This window comes from Leptonychotes weddellii, chromosome 4 (assembly GCF_054177405.1).
Source record: "Leptonychotes weddellii isolate Sample4059 chromosome 4, ASM5417740v2, whole genome shotgun sequence".
Taxonomy (NCBI): domain Eukaryota; kingdom Metazoa; phylum Chordata; class Mammalia; order Carnivora; family Phocidae; genus Leptonychotes; species Leptonychotes weddellii.
In genome coordinates, this window is record NC_138372.1 from 116,607,059 (window position 1) to 116,627,021 (window position 19,963).

At 41.7% G+C, this 19,963-nt stretch overlaps 1 protein-coding gene across 2 annotated transcripts in view; it reads left to right on the forward strand.

The window, feature by feature from the left end:
* LOC115938450 (potassium voltage-gated channel subfamily B member 2) overlaps positions 1-19,963 on the forward strand; it is a 389,699-nt gene that overhangs the window by 204,046 nt on the left and 165,690 nt on the right. The window lies entirely within an intron of this gene.

Below are 19,963 nucleotides of genomic sequence, written 5' to 3' on the forward strand. Positions count from 1 at the left end.
TATTAAGGAGGGCATGTATTGCAATGAGCACTTGGGTGTTATATGCAAACAATGAATCATGGAACACTACATCAAAAACTAATGATGTAATGTATGGTGATTAACATAACAATAAAAAATCTAAAAAAAAAAAGTGTACCCTAAGAATAATACAAGAAAATAATCACACCATAAGTCTTCTTCCCTTACTTAGTATGGCCTTAGAGTTCCTGGTGTAATTTTAGTAAATTTTGAAGCCCCAAATCTTATTTTCCTATACATTTTTTTCCAAATTTTTTTTTTGCCCCTACTTTATGTCTCCTGGGAGGCAATGTTAATTTTTTAAAAAACAAAGGAAAGAAAGCAGACCTGTTGTATTTCGCTAAGACTATAGGAAGCAATTTAAGAATCAGCCACGTTGGATACCGTTTAAAGTCCAGGCAGGGAGACCTCGTCCATGAAGCAGGAAGAAGAGAAGGCCAAGGGCACAACCTTGAACCACACAATAGAAAGCAGAAGCAGCCACAGAAATGGCTCGAGTTCTCTCCTTCTTCTGTGTGTGTGCCTCCATCTCTCAGGTTTCTTAAGAAGGAAACCAGTCTTACACATTTCCTATAGTTCTCACACCACCTTCCCCAGTGAGAGCACCCAGTGGATTCTTTCATTCCGTCATTCATTTCCACTAAGAGCTGCCAGTTACTATGCTGTGGGCCAAGAATACGGCGTAGACAAGCTCTGCGAAGTCCCTGTCATCTGTGCTTCTGCTGGAGTTCTGTGTTTGGAAAAGACAGAAGCGGGGAACAAGATTGTAACCCCCTCAATAGGTAAGATAACATCTATACCCACAAGGGCTACAAAAGGAAATTCACCAAGTAATAGGCTAGGAAGGAGCTCCATCGTGGGGCTGAGGGCAGGTAGTGCTTTGCCAAGTTTGGCGGCAGGGGATACCTCTGGGAGGATATGACCTTGGAGATGAAATGTGTGTGCTGAGAAGGAGCCACCATAGGAGCTGCTGAGGAAAGACCAATTCCAGAAAGAAGACAAGCGCCGAGGACCTGACGCAGGAACAAACTCAGAGTGGTTGAGGTATAGGAAGAGAGCCAGTGTGGCTGGAGCCTGATGCACAAGGACAGGAAAGAGTCACAAAGGTCAGCCAGTGAGGCCCCTTTGGCCAAGAAAGTGTTTGAATTTTATTCTGTTCGCACTAGTCTTACAGGCAAATCCACTTGACCCTCCTAGTCTGTCCTTGCGCCACTGCAGCTCCAGCCAGCGTATCCACGTGTTTGGTCCTGTTTGAAGAGATGGGGAACGCAGGGGAAAAGAAGGCAACCCTTTGTTACCGCAGCTTTCTCTTTTACCTTCTGAATTAAATATGCATCCTGGGCTCCCTTCCTCCTGCCCCATCCCAAGAGATCTGGTGCCCGCCACCAACCTTGAGAAAGAAACCAAGCATATCCTTGGCAAAATTGGAGTGAAGTGAGCAAGCTTAGAAACTGCACTAATAAAATAAATGTAAGATAAGGAGTTTCTGTCCTAAAAATACGTCCCATGTTAATTAGGAAGGAGGGAAGGAGGGAGAGAATGAATATGGATGTTCTAGGGCTTCTGTATTCCTAGATGACCAGAGGTTAAGGACCCAGTTCTTCACAGACTGGTTTCACTTCAGACAGCAATCACAAGTTTGGGAATCCCCAGGGCCACCCTCACTTCTGACCAGCTGGCTACAAACACAGGCATTCCCACTACCCTGTCAGGTTTGATTGAAATTCACCAGAAAGACTCACAGACCTCACTAGAAGCACTGTGCTTATTATTACGATTTTATTATAGCAAAGAGATACAAATTCAAAGAGATACCTAGGGCAAAGTCTGGCAAGATTCCAAACGTGAAACTTCTGTCATCATCAGGAATGCATTACCCAAGTAACACATTCATATGTGACCATATGCAGAGAATTGCCAACCCAGACAGCTCACCCAAGCTTCAGTGTCCAAAACTTCTATTGGGGTTCCATTAAGTAGGCATGACTGATCGAGTCATTGGCCAGGAGGCTGAACTCAATCTCCAACCCCCCTACCCTCTCCAGAGGTTGGGTTTGATATTGTCTGGCTCAAAGCTTCCAACTTAAAACATGCAGGTCGTCTTTCTGGCATAGCCAGCCCCCATCCTGCCTCTCCTCATTAGCGTAAACTCTCAGGTGTGGTCTGAGGGGCCCACCATGAATGACATTCGTTCATGAATGAATGAAATTCCAGCAGTTTAGAGGCTTTCTCCCAAGAACCAAGAACAAAGGTCATTCAAATTCTTTATTATACACTAGAAGTCTCAAATCGGATCTGTAATCAATTGCCTATTCTGTGTACCAGTCCTGAGGACAGTTCAGATTGCTTGAGTAAGGAAGAAGCAGTGCTCGTGGCACGAATTTTTTAGCAGACTAGAGCTATGGGATTGAAGGCATCATTACAGAAGTATTGCAGATTCACGTGGCCACCTCTAGGCCTCACTCTCCTTTTCCGAGCAGCATTTCTCTGTGCTTCCTTCCTAGCTGACAGTTCTCACAATTCTACTCGATCCTCTACTGAGCACAAGTTGGATTTTTGCCTATGGCTGGCAAATGTTACATTGTGCAAATGACATAAATATTATGAAAAACACAGAGAAAAAGGCAACGACCCTGGCTCATCCTTTTGTCCGATTGAGAGTGGTCTTTAACAGAACTCTGATTTCCTTAACATTTAGAATCAGAGGCTGCTGTCAACCTTTCAAAATTTTCTTTGTCTACTGGCAAAAAAGTGCGTGCACGGGCACACACACACACACACACACACACAACTGTGTGACTCAGTGGGAAGATGATGTAAAAAACTTTATGTCTTACTGCGTAATGAGCTGGGAGATGTGTGCCCTTATGTACTGGTTTTCCAGATGACCTTGAGCAGTGCACAGAAACTCTGCCGTCCGCATTTCCCAACATGTGTGACAGCTGCGAGGTGTAGCCTCAAAATGATTACACCACTCTGCAATATATCTTTCTATGATTGCCGGGTCTGCACTGACCTGAAGAACTCTGGAAGATGATGGGCACGTGACAGCTGACTTCTAGATGGAAAGCCACAAAATTGACTCACCCAAATGTTTCTAAGCATTGTGTAGACTAACCATCCAGAAAACTGAATTTTCGTCTAGCTAAATTTTATTATCCTGGAGCCTCAGTTTAATGCCCCTCTCCACCATTCCAGTCCATTCCCAGTAAAGGTTTATTTGATCACAATTCCAGGGGAAATGTGAAGTCATCTTAATGGGTTAGTGAGGTGTTTTAAAGGGTACCTGGGATTCGTTTAAGTCAGGAAAGGTAAGACACCCAGACATGAAAATGATTGTCATGAAGAAAGAAGATTACTTAGGTTCTGGTTTTATAAACAAAATCCTTTGAATTTGCAAATCCAAGGACTCTGAAACCACAGTAAGAAACTCAAACATATTTTTGAAAGAATATAGAGGTTATTTTTAAAAGCAAAGGAAATTATCAGGATGATTATCAGCCTACTATAATACTCTCATGCTCAGTAGAAAGCTCAAACACAGATGATACTCTTTTTATTTTAGAAAGCCCTTGGAATTATATATTGAGACATTCAACTAAAGCAACTGCAATTTTTCTCTGTTTAGGAACAATCTGGTACTTCCATCTTCAAAGCTGTTATTTACATATCAACAGCTTTGTTCAGCTCCCCTGTTCTTTGGTCAAGTGTGAAATTGCAATGAAAAGTAGAGAACAGGGTGGTACCCACCAACAGTAAGATAAAAAAATAAAAAGGAAGGAGTAAACAAGAATATTGGAACAAATAAACAATACTGATTAAAAGTGCAGGTGGATTGTCTTAATTTAAAATGAATTTTTTTGTCATAATTTTTTAACATCCTGGATGTTTATTTCATCATCAGTTTAAGTCTCATGAACTTGCAAAATATGAAGTTTTTTTATTAAGAAAATTGCTGAAGTAAATGTAGCCAGTAAGATGATTTTATGTCACTCAACATTATTCTATCAGAATAGCTTCAACAGATGCATATAACCTTTCTCTGTGCTAGACAAGTGATTGCACACCAAATCCATTAGGAGAACAAACTGTCATGATTAGGTTTATATATTTTATTATGCCATGGTAAATTTTGTGCTATTTTTATTTCAAACCTTAGACCTTTGAAGGGATGGGTCTTGGGGAAGAGCAATTAGGTCAAAATAAATAAATAAATAAATAAATAAATAAATTTATTTATTTATTTTTCCCAGTATTTTTTCCAGTCCTACTGAACTTACAAAGCACCCAACCCATCGTTTATTTTAGAAATTGGAAGCTATGGGGCGCCTGGGTGGCTCAGTCATTAGGCGTCTGCCTTCGGCTCAGGTCATAATCCTCAGGGTCCTGGGATCGAGCCCCGCATCGGGCTCCCTGCTCCGCGGGGAGCCTGCTTCTCCTTCTCCCACTGCCCTTGCTTGTGTTCCCTCTCTCACTGTGTCTCTCTCTGTCAAATAAATTAAAAAAAAAAAAAAGAAATTGGAAGCTAAAGAAATGACATGAAGTTTTATTATAATGGCTTATTCTGATACATATCTGTACATAGTACTCTTGAACCTAAAATCACCCAGGGCCTTTTCTGGGCCCATTCACAGATTTTAGTCTGACCAGTCATTTTCTCTGAAATTTTGTGGAAAAAAAAATCATTTTTTAGCTCGTAAGTATGTGTATTTAATGGTAATAAATGATCATTGTGGGCACCTGGGTGGCTCAGTTGGTTAAGCGACTGCCTTCGGCTCAGGTCATGATCCTGGAGTCCCGGGATCGAGTCCCACATCGGGCTCCCTGCTCGGCAGGGGGTCTGCTTCTCCCTCTGCCCTCTTCCCTCTTGTGCTCTCTCTCATTCTCTCTCTCTCAAATAAATAAATAAAATCTGTAAAAAAAAAAATGATCATTGTATTTTTCTGGACTCTATAGGTAATAGCATTCCCCTGCATCCCAGGAAAGGATCCAAAAACTTTTTAAGTATAAATATAAATAGGATCCCACCTATTTCTTATTGCCTAGAACATTTCGGATAAGGGAAGTGACATTTAGGACCCCAAAACCATGATATAGCTTAAGAAGATTTTTTCTAACACATATATTTGGCACATACAAAAAGGCAACATAAATATACATGTAAAAAACATAGTATTGAAGTACCCACGAGCCCACCAACCAATTCAAGATGTAGAATATTAGCAATTTTGTATTTGAAGTAATACCTGTGTGCTCCTTTCCTGCCTCCCCACACTCACAGTAATAGTGAATTTTGTGTTTATCAGACACGAATGGTGAATTTGTATTTATCAAACACACAAAGATGTGTTTTATCATCTTTATCCAAATCCCCAAACCACACACTGCTTAGTATGCTTGTTTTGAGCTTTATAAAAGTGATGTCATACTGTACAAAGCCTTCTGCAACTTCCTTTTTCTTCAACGTTATGAATCTAATATTCAGCTATTTTGTGCATGTAGCTGACCTTTGTTCATTTTCCCTGTTGTATAGTATTCCCTTGTATAAATATACCACAGTTTATTTGTCTGTGGACATTTGTGTTGTTTCAGGTCATTTGCTATAATCTTATGGTACCAGTGTATGAGAATTTCTTTTATATACTCAGGAGTGAAATTCCTGGGTCACAGGCTATGCTTATGCTCATCTGCACAAGAGAATATCCAATTGCTTTCCAAATTGGTCATATCTCCTCCATCAGCAGTGTATCTTATTGTCACCCATTGTATGTCAGACTTAGAGATCTAAGAAACAACTAATGTTTGTACCACTGAACTGATTTGAAATGCTTATTTCTGAGTTAATTACTTTTCCAGTTTTTAAGAGGGACTGCAGGTCTCAGTAAGGTGGTTACAATACATTAGTCTTTGTCATCTAGGTGTCTCTGCTGAATTTTGGTTAGTTTGCTCACAGATGCCCGTTTCAATTAATGCATCATGCCCTTAGTCTTTAATTCAATAATTAGTTCCATCAACAGTATCTATTTCTTGTTTCCTGAATCAATGGGCATTAATGGCTGCGTATTTTGCCCAACTCAGGCTCATATCCATTGGTGGAGAAACTCAAGAAAGGATGTCTTCCATGTATCAGGCCCTGACATGGGGGTTATCACTTGAGGAAAGGAAACTGGAGGAAAGGACATTCAGCTCAAAGACATGCAGATAGGAGGTAGGAGACAGAGACAGACAGACAGGAGATGGACACTCAGGTCTCCTCATTTAAGTGCTACAACTCCACCACTAGGAAACATGGCCCACTGGAAGCCAGACTCACCCCAGTGATATAGCTCATTTCTCTTCCTGTGGAAGAGATGAGCCACTGGATTAAGCACTCTAAATACGTTATTTCTCTTAATCTGTCCAACATCCCTATGCATAGATATTAACATTTCCTTACCAGGTTATAAATGAAGAAACAAGGATTAACAACCTTGTAAAGAATTTCATAGCTAAAAGTGGTAGAGCTAAAATTTGAACTCAAGTCTGCTGACTTCAAAGCCCAAAAGCTTAATCTTTTTCCTATACAGCATCTCCTTTTATTTTTTTAAAGATTTTTTATTTATTTGAGAGAGAGAGAAAGAGAGAGCACATGAGAAGGGGAGGAGGGTCAGAGGGAGAAGCAGACTCCCTGCCGAGCAGGGAGCCCGGTGAGGGACTCCATCCAGGGACTCCAGGATCATGACCTGAGCTGAAGGCAGTTGCTTAACCAACTGAGCCACCCAGGCGCCCAGCATCTCCTTTTAGTAGGAGTGCTTTGGGGACCCAGTGCTTCCATTCAACAAAGTAATTGTAATAATATAAAGTCCTGGTACAAGGGCAGGTCATAGGGACTTTGTTTTACTTTACTTGGTTCCGTCTAAAATATACATTGTTCAATCAGCCCTGACTTTGGGATTCCAAATTTGACACTAAAAAGCTAGCTTAGTAATGTTTCCCATTAGACATTTTGATAATTAAACAAACAGCCACATGAGGCTTAATTTGTCTGTGGCACTCTTTTGCATGACCTGTGAGCTCACACACACACACACACACACACACACACACACACACAGGGAGAAAGCATAATGCCTGCCCTGAAGAAACGTGAAATCCAACAGAGGCCAGGAGGGAAGAGATCTTTCCTGGGAAAACTAAGATCCTGAGATCTTAATCTATGAATCAAAATGTTGAAGGATAGATTGAGACTGAAGGTGAGAGTCTGTCCTGAATGTGTCAAGACAATGAGGAAGGATGCTGTAAGGTGGCTGTAATTTCCTCTTTTAGGAGTGTCTTGAGAGCGAACTTGAATCTTTGAATAGGCTAATGGTTTTGGCTAGTAGGAGTGATGGTAGAAATCTATCTTTTCATTAATTAATGAATTTTCATTATTTCCTTTGACCTAAAGCCTTCTTTTGTTCTGCTTACTGAACATGAGTTTATGTTGATGAGCACAGTCTGCCATTAGATATATAACATAATAATCATATAATGACCACTTTAGCAACATGACTTGTATCACAGTGCAATTAAACAAATCTTTACTTAGCAACTTCTGTGCCTTGGAAATATAGTAGTGAATCAGGCAAACCTAGTGCTTAACTTCATGGGGCTTATACCTAGTCCAGAAGAGTCACTTAACAAGCAGTTTACAGTTAGGATGAGGGTTACACACTAGGAAATACAGATGTTGTGGGAACCTATAAGAAGAAGATATAACCAGCTAAGGAGCTTGTCAGTTGCAGAGTTTTATTTGACACTCTTTATCTCATTCTAAGGCTAACAGACTCAATAAGTTTAATTGACTTGCCCCATAGCTAATAAGAGTCCAGGACTAGAATTAAGCCTTCTATGCCAAGTCCTAAGCCCTCTCCAATGTATCAATGAAGAATAACAAGAACAGTTTAGATCAAGTTACTTAACTCCTAGAGGGAGATAAAAGGGAGAATTAGTTCTTCAGCCTACCAAATTCTGCCTTAAAAAGTCTTCCTAGGATTTATGCTTTCTAATCACCCAACAGAACACTCATTAAGAAAGATACTCTTGATGTTTTTCTGCTTATTTGAACCTGTGAGAATTGGAATTGGGAGCCCTGCTACTTTGCACCTGTTAGGTGTGGGGAGGAGTCTGCAGTTCAAGTGCTGCCCCCATGGAACCTAAGAATGATGTCAAATGAGAAAGTGTGAAGACATATCAGCACCTGGAAAGAGCTTGATCCAGAATTCTCCTTAGACTAATTCAAGCCAACTAGACCTGAAGCTATAAAGCCCGGGCCACATGCATGGAACCATTATTAGAAGATTCTGCAAAGTAAATGGTAGTAGGCCAACTGGGGAAGAAGATTAGAATTTGAAGTACCACCAGTTCTAGTCCTTAGCAAGTTTCCCATTTCCCTTTAGTATTCCACAGCCTGGAATCAAGGCAACCTGAAACCTAGAAGTGGACCTCAAGTGTAGACAGAGAGAACTCCAAGAGAAGCCCTCTAGTTCAGACTCAAGATAAACAAACGGGACTGCTCACAGGTTTTTCTCTCAATTCTGTCATGGCTCAGCCCCCGGACAGTTCCACAGCAGCAGCTGCTCAGGGTCTACTGATGTCTAAAACCCTGAGGGAGAACAGTCTTTCTCTCTGACCTAAAGAGCTATGGCCCCAAAAAGGTATAGAGAACCCACCTCTCTGTGGCCTGCCAGCCCTTAGCCTAGAATGTGCAATTGCAGCAGAGGAAGTGAGCAGAGCCCCAGCTTTCTGGCTTTCTAGAGGACCAAAGATGGATAATTTGAACCTCAGTAAAATTTTGTATTTATTTATTTTTTAAGATTTTATTTATTTGACAGAGAGAGACACAGCGAGAGAGGGAACACAAACAGGGGGAGTGGGAGAGGGAGAAGCAGGCTTCCCGTGGAGCAGGGAGCCCGATGTGGGACTCAATCCCAGGACCCCGGGATCACAACTGGAGCCGAAGGCAGACGCCCAATAACTGAGCCACGCAGGCGCCCCAAAATTTAAAACTTTCGCCTACAAAAGCTACTATTAAGAGAATAGGGGCACCTGGGTGGCTCAGTCGGTTAAGCGTCTGCTTTGGCTCAGGCAGAACCCCAGAGTCCTGCTCAGCGGGGAATCTGCTTCTCCCTCTCCCTCTGCTCCTCCCCCTGCTCATGCTCCCTCTCTCTCTTTCTCTCTCTCTCTTGCTCACTCTCTCAAATAAATAAATAAATAAAATCTTTAAAAAAGAGAGAGGATAAAAAGCCATCAATGGGAGTAAATACTTGGGATTCATATCTCTGACAAAGAGTTTGTATGCAGGACATCAGGAGAAGTCTTGAAACTCACCTATAAGTGAGTAACTCAATTAAAAAAATGGGCAAAAGCAATAAAAAAGAATGAAATCTTGCCATTTGTGACAACTAGGATGGACCTTGAGGGTATTATACTAACTGAAAGAAGTCAGACAGAGAAAAACAAATACCGTATCTTTTCACTTATATGTGGAATCTAAAAAAATAAAATAAACAGGGTGCCTGGGTGGCTCAGTCAATTAAGCGACCAACTCTTGAACTCAGCTCAGGTCTTGATCTCAGGGTCATGAGTTCAACCCCGTGCTGGGTTTCACGCTGGGCATGGAGCCTACTTAAAAAAAAAAGTTAAAAACAAAGCCAACAAAACGAAATCAGACTCATAGATGCAGAGAGCAAACTGATGGTTGCCAGAGGAGAAGGGGGTTGGGGATAGGGAAAACGGGTAAAGGGGATTAAGAGGTACAGACTCCTGTTTACAAGACAAATCAGTCATGGGGATGTATTATACAGCATGGGGAATATAGTCAATAATGTTGCATTAACTTTGTATGGTGACAGATGGTAACTAGATTTACTGTAGTGATCATTTTGCAATGTTTATAAATGAATCATCACTAGATTGCACACCTGAAACTAATGTGATATTGTATTTCAATTACACTTCATTTAAAAATGGGCAAAAGCAGAATTCTACATAATATATGCAGCTAATCCACTCTGAAGGGGGAAGAGTATAACTCTCCAGTACCTAGGTATAAACTGCACATGCTGACTTCCTCCCAAAGAGTACAGTACAGAAGGAGAAGGAGTGGAGAAATCTGACAGACACTACCTCAGTCAGCCAGTGATCTAGCTTAACATCAGCAGAGATAAGCCATGTTGCTAGGACACTATGATATGATAAAAACAGCAATTTTTCCTCTGTGGCCTTCCTCCCATAAAACCATAACCGCAGTCTAACCAGGAGGAAATTTAGACAATCCTCACCTGAGGGATGTTCTGCAGTATACCTAATCAGTATTCTTCAAAACTATCAAGGTCATCAAAAGCAGGAAAAGTCTGAGAAATTGTCATAGCCAAGAAGAAACCAAGGAGACATGATGACTAAATGTAATGTGGGATCCTGGATGTGACCCTGGAGTAGAAAAGGTAATTTTTCAGAACAGTTTTAGGTAAAAACTAAGGAAATCTGAACAAAGTAGGGGCTTTAATTAATAATAATAATATATCAACATTGCTTCATTTATTGTAACAACCCTACCGTATTAATGTAAGATGTTAATAGTGAAGAAAATTGAGTTTAGGATATATGGGATCCCTACCATCATTGCAATCTTTCTGTTACCCTAAACTGTTCTTAAAAGTTTATTTTTAAAAATTACATGAAAAGGGGCGCCTGGGTGGCTCAGTTGGTTGAGCGACTGCCTTCAGCTCAGGTCATGATCCCAGGGTCCCGGGATCGAGTCCCGCATCGGGCTCCCTGCTCGGCGGGGAGCCTGCTTCTCCCTCTGACCCTCCCCCCTCTCATGTACTCTCTCTCTCTCTCATTCTCACTCTCTCAAATAAATAAATAAATCTTAAAAAAATAAATCTTGTCCATGAAAAGGACAAAAAAAGGCAAAAAAAAAAATTGAGCAGACACTTCACCAAAGAGGATATACAAATGGCAAAAATCACATGAAAAAATGCCCAGTGCTGTTGTTCATTAAGGAAAATACACATTAAAACCACAATTAGATACTACTATACACCTACTGGAATGGCTGAAATAAAAAATTCAGACAGTATTAGTGCTAATAGATGTAGAGCAACTAGAACTCTTATACATTGCTGGTGGGAAAGCAAAATGGTACACTCTAGAAAACAATTTGGCAGTTTCATTCAATGGGTACATGAATAAGCAAACTATGTTACATCCATGTGGTATTTAAAAAGCCATACAAAGTATTGAACTATTAAAAGACAACAAGTGTTGGTGAAGATATGGAGAAATTAAAACCTTTGCACACTGTTGATGGAAATGCATAATGTTTCAGTCACTAAGGAAAACAGTGTGGAGGTTCTCCAGAAATTAAAGATGGAATCATAATGTGATCTAGCTAGCAATCCCACTTCTAGGTATTTGCCCAAAAGAACTGAAATCAGAGATATTAACAACTAAGATATTAGCACCTCCGTGTTCACTGAAGCACCTTTTATAGTAGCCAAGATGTGGAAACACATAAGTGTCCATCCATGGATGAATGGATAAAGAAACTGTCATATATACACACAGTGGGATACTATTCAGCCTTAAAACTAAAAGAAAAAGGAAATTCTACAATATGTGACAACATGGATGAACCTTGGGAACATTATGCTAAATAAAATAAGCCAGTCATGGAAAAACAAATAACTTCATGATTCCACTTCCATGAGGTATTTAAAATCGTCAAATTCAGAGAATCCAAGAGTGGGATGGTGGTTGCCAGAGGCTGAGGGAAGGGGGGAAATGGGGAATTATTAATCGAAAAGCATAAAATTTCAGTCAAGCTAGGTGAATAAGCTCTAGAGCTCTGCTGTATGAAATTTTACCTATAGTCAACAATACTGTGTTGTACACTTAAAAACCTTAGGTCTTAGGTTAAGTGTTCTTTCCAAAAATAAAATAAAATAAAATAATGATCTATTGATACACACAACTTGGATGAATCTCAAAGGCCTGCTGCTGAGTGAAAGAAGCCAGAATCAAAAGGTTACATACTATAGGATTCTATTTATATGACATTCCATAAAAGACTAACTGTGGTGTTGGAGATCAGATCAGTTTTGCCAGGGGCCAGGGGTGACGGATGGTGTGACTGCTGAGTGGTAGTTACTGGGGAATGACAGAGCTGTTCTGTATCTGGATTGTCCTGGTGGGGCCATGAATATACACATTTATTAAAACTCATAGAACTGATCAACAAAACTCATTTTACTGTTCTCAATTTAAAAATAAATAGAAAGAGATCCTAGAAAACCAGCCCAACTCTACTGAAAAGAAATGAGCCTTTTGGGGTGCCTGGGCGGCTCAGTCGGTGAAGGGTCTGCCTTCGGCTCAGGTCATGATCCCAGGGTCCTGGGATCAAGCCCCGAATCAGGCTCCCTGTTCAGTGGGGATCCTGCTTCTCCCTCTCCCTCTGCTGCTCCCCAAGCTTGTGCTCTCTCTCTCTCACTCTCTCTCTCTGACAAATAAATAAATTAATGAAATATCTCTTAGAAAATAAATAAATAAATAAAAAGAAATGGGCCTTCCTAGAGAATGGCCTACCTGAAAGCTGGAAAATCTGAGCTTCTGTGGGAGTCTGCCTTTTGCATGAAAGGAGCAGACCACAGAGACGCAGGGATACCGTCCTTCCAACAGAAGCTAAGATGACTCAGTGACTGTAAGCGACATCATGGCTGATTTTTCCGTTTGTGGATATTAGGATCGGTGAAATTCCTAGAAGAAATTTTCTCAACATTCAAATATCAACAAAAAGTATGCAACCGTATGCTAACATGGTTTTCACAAGGTCATTATTCAGCTGATAAATCAGTCTCTAAAAATGTAGCAATTTATTTTGCAAAGTTTGATCCAGGCGTTTTAAAACTTATATGCAAGTTGTACATCCATTGAACTTCTGTGGGGGAAAAAAAAAACCCTGCTATGTTTTAGAGGTATTTGCACTGAATTTTGAATGAGGCCTTACTAGCATATGGGAATATAATGCTTACCTCAATTCGGCATTGGTGCTAAAATGTGTGACTGCCTGTGGATTCAGGTATTCTTCAAAACAAAATAAAGAGAGGGATGGACATGTGACTCTTTCAGCTAGTGCCTAGGAAAATGGCCTTAGAGTATCCGTATGATTTGCATTATTTGAACTACCACAGTATCTAGACGAATTACAGACTCACTGGTCTGGATGGCCATTAAAATTTAAAATGTCTATTTGGGGATTTTTTTTTTCAGTAAACTGTGGCTGTCTTGGGATTTTTTTGTAGCCTTCAGATGCATAATAGTCACAGGCTGTCCAGAACGTAAAAAAAGGAATGGTAGCCCCAGGTTGGCCAGGCCTGGATTCCTTGGCGAAGGGTGCCCTGGCCCCAGCCATAGGAATGGAAGGAATGAAGCTGGGGTCAGGATGGCCTTTCTGTCTCCTCCTGTGTCCTCCTCTGCCTATGGAGGACAGGAGATGCTTTCTCCTGGGAGAAAATATTTGCAGATCATCAAGTCTGCAAAGGACTTGTATCTGGAATACATAGAGAATTCTTAAAATTCAACAGCAAGTAAACACACTCAGTTAAAGACTAGAAGGAATGGAGAGAGTTTGGGTCCCTTGGGCCTACTGTAATAACTCAGCTAAGAAATGTTGGGTGGGTCAATGATTAAAGCCTCTTTTAATTGTTTTATAACTCAGGGTGGGATCACGGCTCATTCATCAAGGAGAACAGCCACAAGCGGGCCCCAGCTTGAATGGAAAGCCTGTGGTTTAAAAAGCTGTAGTCACCAGTTAGTTAGCAGAAAGACGCCCATGGAGTCCCTGCTGCTGATATCTGAAGCAAGATCTGTACCGTTAAGGGCCTGAAGAAGTTACCATGCCCAAGAGGCAGCAGCATGCTGCGGTGAACTTGGCAAGGTCTTAGGGACCAGGTTGGGTAGGGCCACACTCCAAGGCCTGCCCCTTAGTCACTTTCTACCTTGACAAAGTTAGTGCTTCTGAACCTCAGGGTCTGTACCCTAAAATGAAGATAATACTACCTATGACCTAGGGTTCACGTGATAATATATGTGAGACCAAGTGCATATTAGTCAGGCATTAAATAGTAACTAGATAATCCCTAAGGCTAAATGGTAGCTAGATAACTCATAAGGCAGAAAGTAGTGAGTAAACTTTTGAACCTACACTCCCCCAGACTTCTGCCAGAGAAGTGGGTAACTAATGTCTACAGAGAACAGACTGAAGAGGGAAGGAGTCAGGAGAGGTTCGCATTACTGAAAAATACACCCAGCTCCGGAAGTTTCCTGGGCTAGAATGCATCTCAGAGAGCCTACACCTCTGATGCTGGATCATATACTTGTTATATTGGCTTCCTAGGGCTGCCATAAGAAGTACCACAACTGTGTGACCTAAAACAACAGAAATTCCTTTTTTCACAGTTCTGGAAGCTGGAAGTCCAAAAGCAAGGGCTGTGCTCCTTCGGAAACCTGTAGAAGAATCCTTCAAGGAAGGATGGCTTTCCAGCAGTCTTTGGACTTCCTTGGCCTATAAATACATCTGCAATTCTGTCTTCCAGGGCTTTCTGCCTTGTCACAGTGTTTTCCCTCTGTGTGGGTCTGTCTCCGTGTCCAGATTCCCTATTTTTCTAAGGACACCTGTCATATTAGATTATGGCCCACCCCAAAAACCTTATTTCAGTTTGGTTACCTCTGGAGAGACCCTATTTCCAAATAAGGTAACATTCTAAGGTAGTGGGCGTTAGGACTTCAACATATCTTTTTTTAGGGGACACAATTCAACCTGTAATACCTGGTTAGCATGAGTTAGAGGTCTCAGTTGTCATTTTCTTCCCAGTGTGCTGACAAGTAGGAGATTGCTGCTTGTTTTATAAAGCAAATGTTCTGGCTTTCTTGAGCCCAGAGAAAAGTTCCATTCTTCAGAGCTCAATGAGAAGGAAAACTTCCTCCACTATGCCTGGCTCTTTACTTATCGCAGTAACTCCACGTCTGCAGTCTAAGCCTTGGGGGAGGAGCCTGGAACAGGCAGCCTCTTCATCCCATAGAGGCCAGCTGAGGAAGCGTATCCAGCTGGGGGAAAGCTGCCTTCTGCAACCTTCAGCAGCTGTCCATGTGATGTCACCTTCTGGCCAGAACTGCCAGAAAATTCTGGATCTTCTCACAATGGGCTCAGTCCAGAAGTGGGCAGTATTAATTCTCACATTCCAGGACAAGTCCCAGCCCATCCTGGGCTAGAGGCACGACGTGGGCTCTGCAGTCGGGGGCATGCCCCAAAGCACCTGGGAAGCAGGTAGCAGCCTTCTAGGAAGCAAGTGTCCGGTTACACTGCGCAGCCCAGTGAGTTGCTGGGGTCAGCGGCTCCCCCTCGCTTCTTGCCATTGCTGCTTTCCCCCTCTCTGTAGACCTGTGCTCCCATCGCATCCTTCTGCCCCTTCCCATTATCCTTACCTTGAGTCTTACCTGGGAGATACCTTACAGCAGTATCCTCCATGCATATAGACTGGTCTTTACATTACAGAGCTGACTCGAGGACCATCCCATGGGCAGAGCCCCAGCTCTCAACCTTGGCTGTAAATTTGAGTCACCTGGGGAGTTTTTAAAATTTCAGTTCCTAGGTCTTCCCCAGACTAATTACAATAGAATGTTTGGAGATTGGGATCTAAGCATCCATATTTTTAAAGTTTCATAAGTGATTCTAGTATCTGGCCAAAGTTAAAAATGACTGATTAATAGGAAGCAGAGAGAAAAAAGGAGCCACGTTACTTATCTGGTCCTTCCTATGACCAAGTTAGAAAGTGACTGCAGTAGATCACGTAAGAGAGGACAAGGACAGTTAGGGATGGAGAGGTGAGGCAGCTTCAGGCGATCACAAATGGTGAAATCAACAGAGCTTGAGGAAATTAGGTAGGGAGTAAGAGAGGGAGGAGTCTAGATAAGGAACAGGTTTCAGGTTCCATTAAATCAGTATAAGGAAGGCAGAAGGAGGGGAAAAATTATTTTGGTTTCAGACGTGTTAAGTGTCATATGGTGTGTCAGATACTCAGGATAAAGGTGGGCCAAAAATATCATTTGGGAATCATTGTCATAAAATGATACCTGAATTCTTGGGAGTCAATGAGATTGTCTGGGGAGAGCAGGTGGTGTGGGAAGAACAGAGCCTTGGTGGGTACCCATGTGCTTATAGATAGGGGCGAGGAAAGAGGGCCAACAGAACTGACTGAGGAATTGCAAGGACAGAAGGAGAACCAGGAGAGTGTCACTAAAGACGAAGGAGCAGACAGTTTCGGAAAAGAACCAATCAGCAGGTCAGGTGATGATGCTAGATCAACTATTGCATTTATTGAATTTAGCAATATGGAGGTCAGTGGACTTGAGGCAGGCCATGTTAGCAGAGTGGTGGTAGCAGAAGCCTGACCACAATGAGATGGAAGAAAGAAATGAGGAGATAGAGACAGGGAGTATAGATGACTCTTCTGAAAAATCGTTGTGAGTAGAAAGAGTGATACTCAGTGGTGGCTGGAGGAAAATGCAGAATTCAGGGAAGGAAGAGAGTGTATGTGTGTATGTGTGTGTGTGTGTGTGTTCATAAGCTACAAGGAAGGAATAGATACCAAAGAAGAGACTGAAACTCCCAAGAGAGAGATGCATAATTGACGCATCAAGGAAAGGATCCTGAATGGGAAACGGGGTGGTATCTAGAGATGGTGGAGCTTTGACCTGGAGGGACACCTTCTTTTTGTTTTGTTTTGTTTTGTTTTTTGTTTTTTGTAAGCCTAGAGAAACAAGGAAGAGTTCTATAAAGAATGGTATGGTATAAAAACATTTTCATTTGAGCCTTTCCTTAGAAGGCCAGGGTTGGTGCAGTGGAGGCTGATGCTGGAGTTTGAGCACTGACAACAAAGGAAAAATGAGATTTCCAGGAATGGAAGGAGCCAAGGAGTGAGTGTGAGCTGCATCCCAAGAAGTGCTGAGTCTCAGTCAAGGACGTCAAGAGTAGTCTTCAAGTTAAAATGTTTGGAGTGGGGCCAAGACCACTATGCTAAGCCAAGGTCAGGTGTCCTGTGGGATGTGCATGATATGCAGGGAAGAATCAAAGATAGGAAGGAGAATCCTAGGAGCTGATGCTTTCTTAGCCATCACCTGGGTCAGTGGTAAAGTTGGGAGACTGCCCACCCCAGAGCTGTTCTTTCTGTCTGCTCTGGACAAAGCAGGGTTGGTGGTGTCTGTTAAGCAAAAGGGAGTAGGAGTATGGTAAGGAGACTGCAGGAGAACAGTAAAGCTTTGGGATGGACCCTAAGGAGAACAGAAAAGAAGCTGATGAAGGACAAATAATAGTCCAGTTAAAAATGGAGACTAAAAGTTTGTAGCAGCATCGGTCCTTGTGATTGAGTCGCTGATGTTATTTTCACCTTGGCAGCCCAGGTGTAGCAGCAGACAAAATGCCTCGAGAGATTGACCCTCTGGGCAGGTGTGGCACAAGTCCAGGGCCAGGCAGTCGAGGAGGCGGGGCAAAGAATGAGCCATATGGGTGCAAAGATGTATAAACACAGACGTGTGTATAGCTACACAATTATACAGCTAATGCATGGCTCACAGCTAGCAAAATTAACCCAGGCCTGTGTTTAGATGGCATTTTTCTACTTCCTAAGAGTAAAATCTCCTGGTTCTTTCACTCAAGGAGATCGTGTTGCTCCATGTTCATTCCACAGAATTCTGTTTCCATTTCCCTCCTGAAAGGAGAATGTTTTACTCTCTCTCATCTTTGTTGTAGGTTATCAGACAGAGAGGCAGCTGAAATTCCGGGGTACTTTTGCAGGGAGTACCTAATATTTAAATAGTGGTTGCATTGGAAGTCACTGAAAACTCAGGGCCCACAGTTCCATATTTTTTGAAGAAAGAATATTGGTTATTTCCCGTGGGCATGCCATTAATGGAGAAAAAGCAGACTCTGCAAACTAACCTGGTTTGACATTTACTTAAAATATGCCAAGTGTTATTTATCCAGATTACTTATTACATGCCCTAGCTCTGCCAGATAATTAAAGGGCAGCTGGGAATGAGGATAAAATCATGCCCATATTTTACAAAAACTTTGAGAGGCTCTGGCACATTTGTTTAATGAACTTAGTCTGAACCAATCAATGACTGTTATGTTGGGGCCAGGATGGGGAGGATACAGTGGGAGCAGAGGGGAGTGTTACTTTGCTTCTTATTTTAGAAAGAGCCTTGTTTTTTTCTGGTTAAGTAAAAGAGTCAGCAGGATAGAGGGAAAGATATGAATCTTTTCAGTTTCAATAGAAAAAAGATTTCATTCTTGGCTCATTTATTCTGTCTTGTGACATTATATTACATTATAAAATATGGAAATGAAACTCACCCTGAGGAATAAAGAATGCCACCTCCCTATGTTTTTACTGGAAATTAAGACATAAAATATCTTAATGAGAATTTATGGGGGAAAAAAATCTGGATAATCTGGGAAGAATCCTGCACAGGAGCATGCATCCTGTAGACAACGAATATTAATAGAGGGTTGTGAAAATTTAAATTTGGTTCCCTACTCCAACTCTGCTGGCTTTTTTCTCCTGCTACGGTTACCTAAAATTATGCAACTACAGTGTGCTAGACTTTCAACAGAATGTATATTTCTGTCTTTGTGTGAAATGAATTAACCAAACTATAACACGGCTGATCTGGAATGCTGTGATCCACACCATTTATTCAAAGTGACAAAATTACCATCCCTAATATTTAGAAGAGGTCAAGTGAGGGAGGGTGTGATGGGGCATGGGGTTTTGCCCCAGTTCGGAGGGGCATCATCATAGGCAGGTGGCATGGCAAGCAATTGTGTTCACGGGATAATTCACCAGGAGCTTTTGCAGGATAAGCCAGTTGTTCAAAGGCAGTAGTGATGACTGGATACCTGAGTGAGACCAGATCAGGATCAAGGTCTGGGGCAAAGCCATAAGAATTCAGGTAAGTTTACCAATATCTCTGGCAGAAACAAAGAGATTCAGCATAGCTGGAGTGGAGCATCTAGAATTTGGACAGTGGTGGTCCACGTGGTCAACTCAGATGTATGCCTTGACCTAACCTTGCTTTTTCCTTCTCTGGAGGTTCTATAAGACACCCTTTACAAAGATGGAGAGAAGGTGGTATAAAGAGAGGCCTGGATGTCATGCAAGGTCTATAGGTTTGCAGTCAGACCAACCCAGGTTGAATCTCAGCCTGAGCACTATCTTCGTGAACTTCAGCAAGTGAACTGACCTCTCTATGTCTCCATTCTCCTCACTAATGGAGCACTGGGTGTTATACGCAAACAATGAATCATGGAACAGTACATCAAAAACTAATGATGTGATGTATGGTGATTAACATAACATAATAAAATTTAAAAAAAAAAAGAAGTGAGGGTAAAAACACCTGTCAGGTTGTTGTGAGCATTAAATGATCTAACATATGAAAGCATCTAACACACAAGGGTTTCTTTTCTTTTTTTTTAATTTTATTATGTTATGTTAATCACCATACATCACATCATTAGTTTTTGATGTAGTGTTCCATGATTCATTGTTTGCGTTAACACCCAGTGCTCCATTCAGTACGTGCCCTCTTTAATACCCATCACCAGGCTAACCCATCCCCCCAGCCCCCTCCTCCCTAGAACCCTCAGTTTGTTTCTCAGAGTCCACAGTCTCTCATGGCTCGTCTCCCCCTCCGATTTCCCCCCCTTCATTTTTCCCCTCCTGCTATCTTCTTCTTTTTTTTTTTTAACATATAATGTATTATTTGTTTCAGAGGTACAGGTCTGTGATTCATCAGTCTTACACAATTCACAGCACTCACCATATCACATACCCTCCCCAGTGTCTATCACCCAGCCACC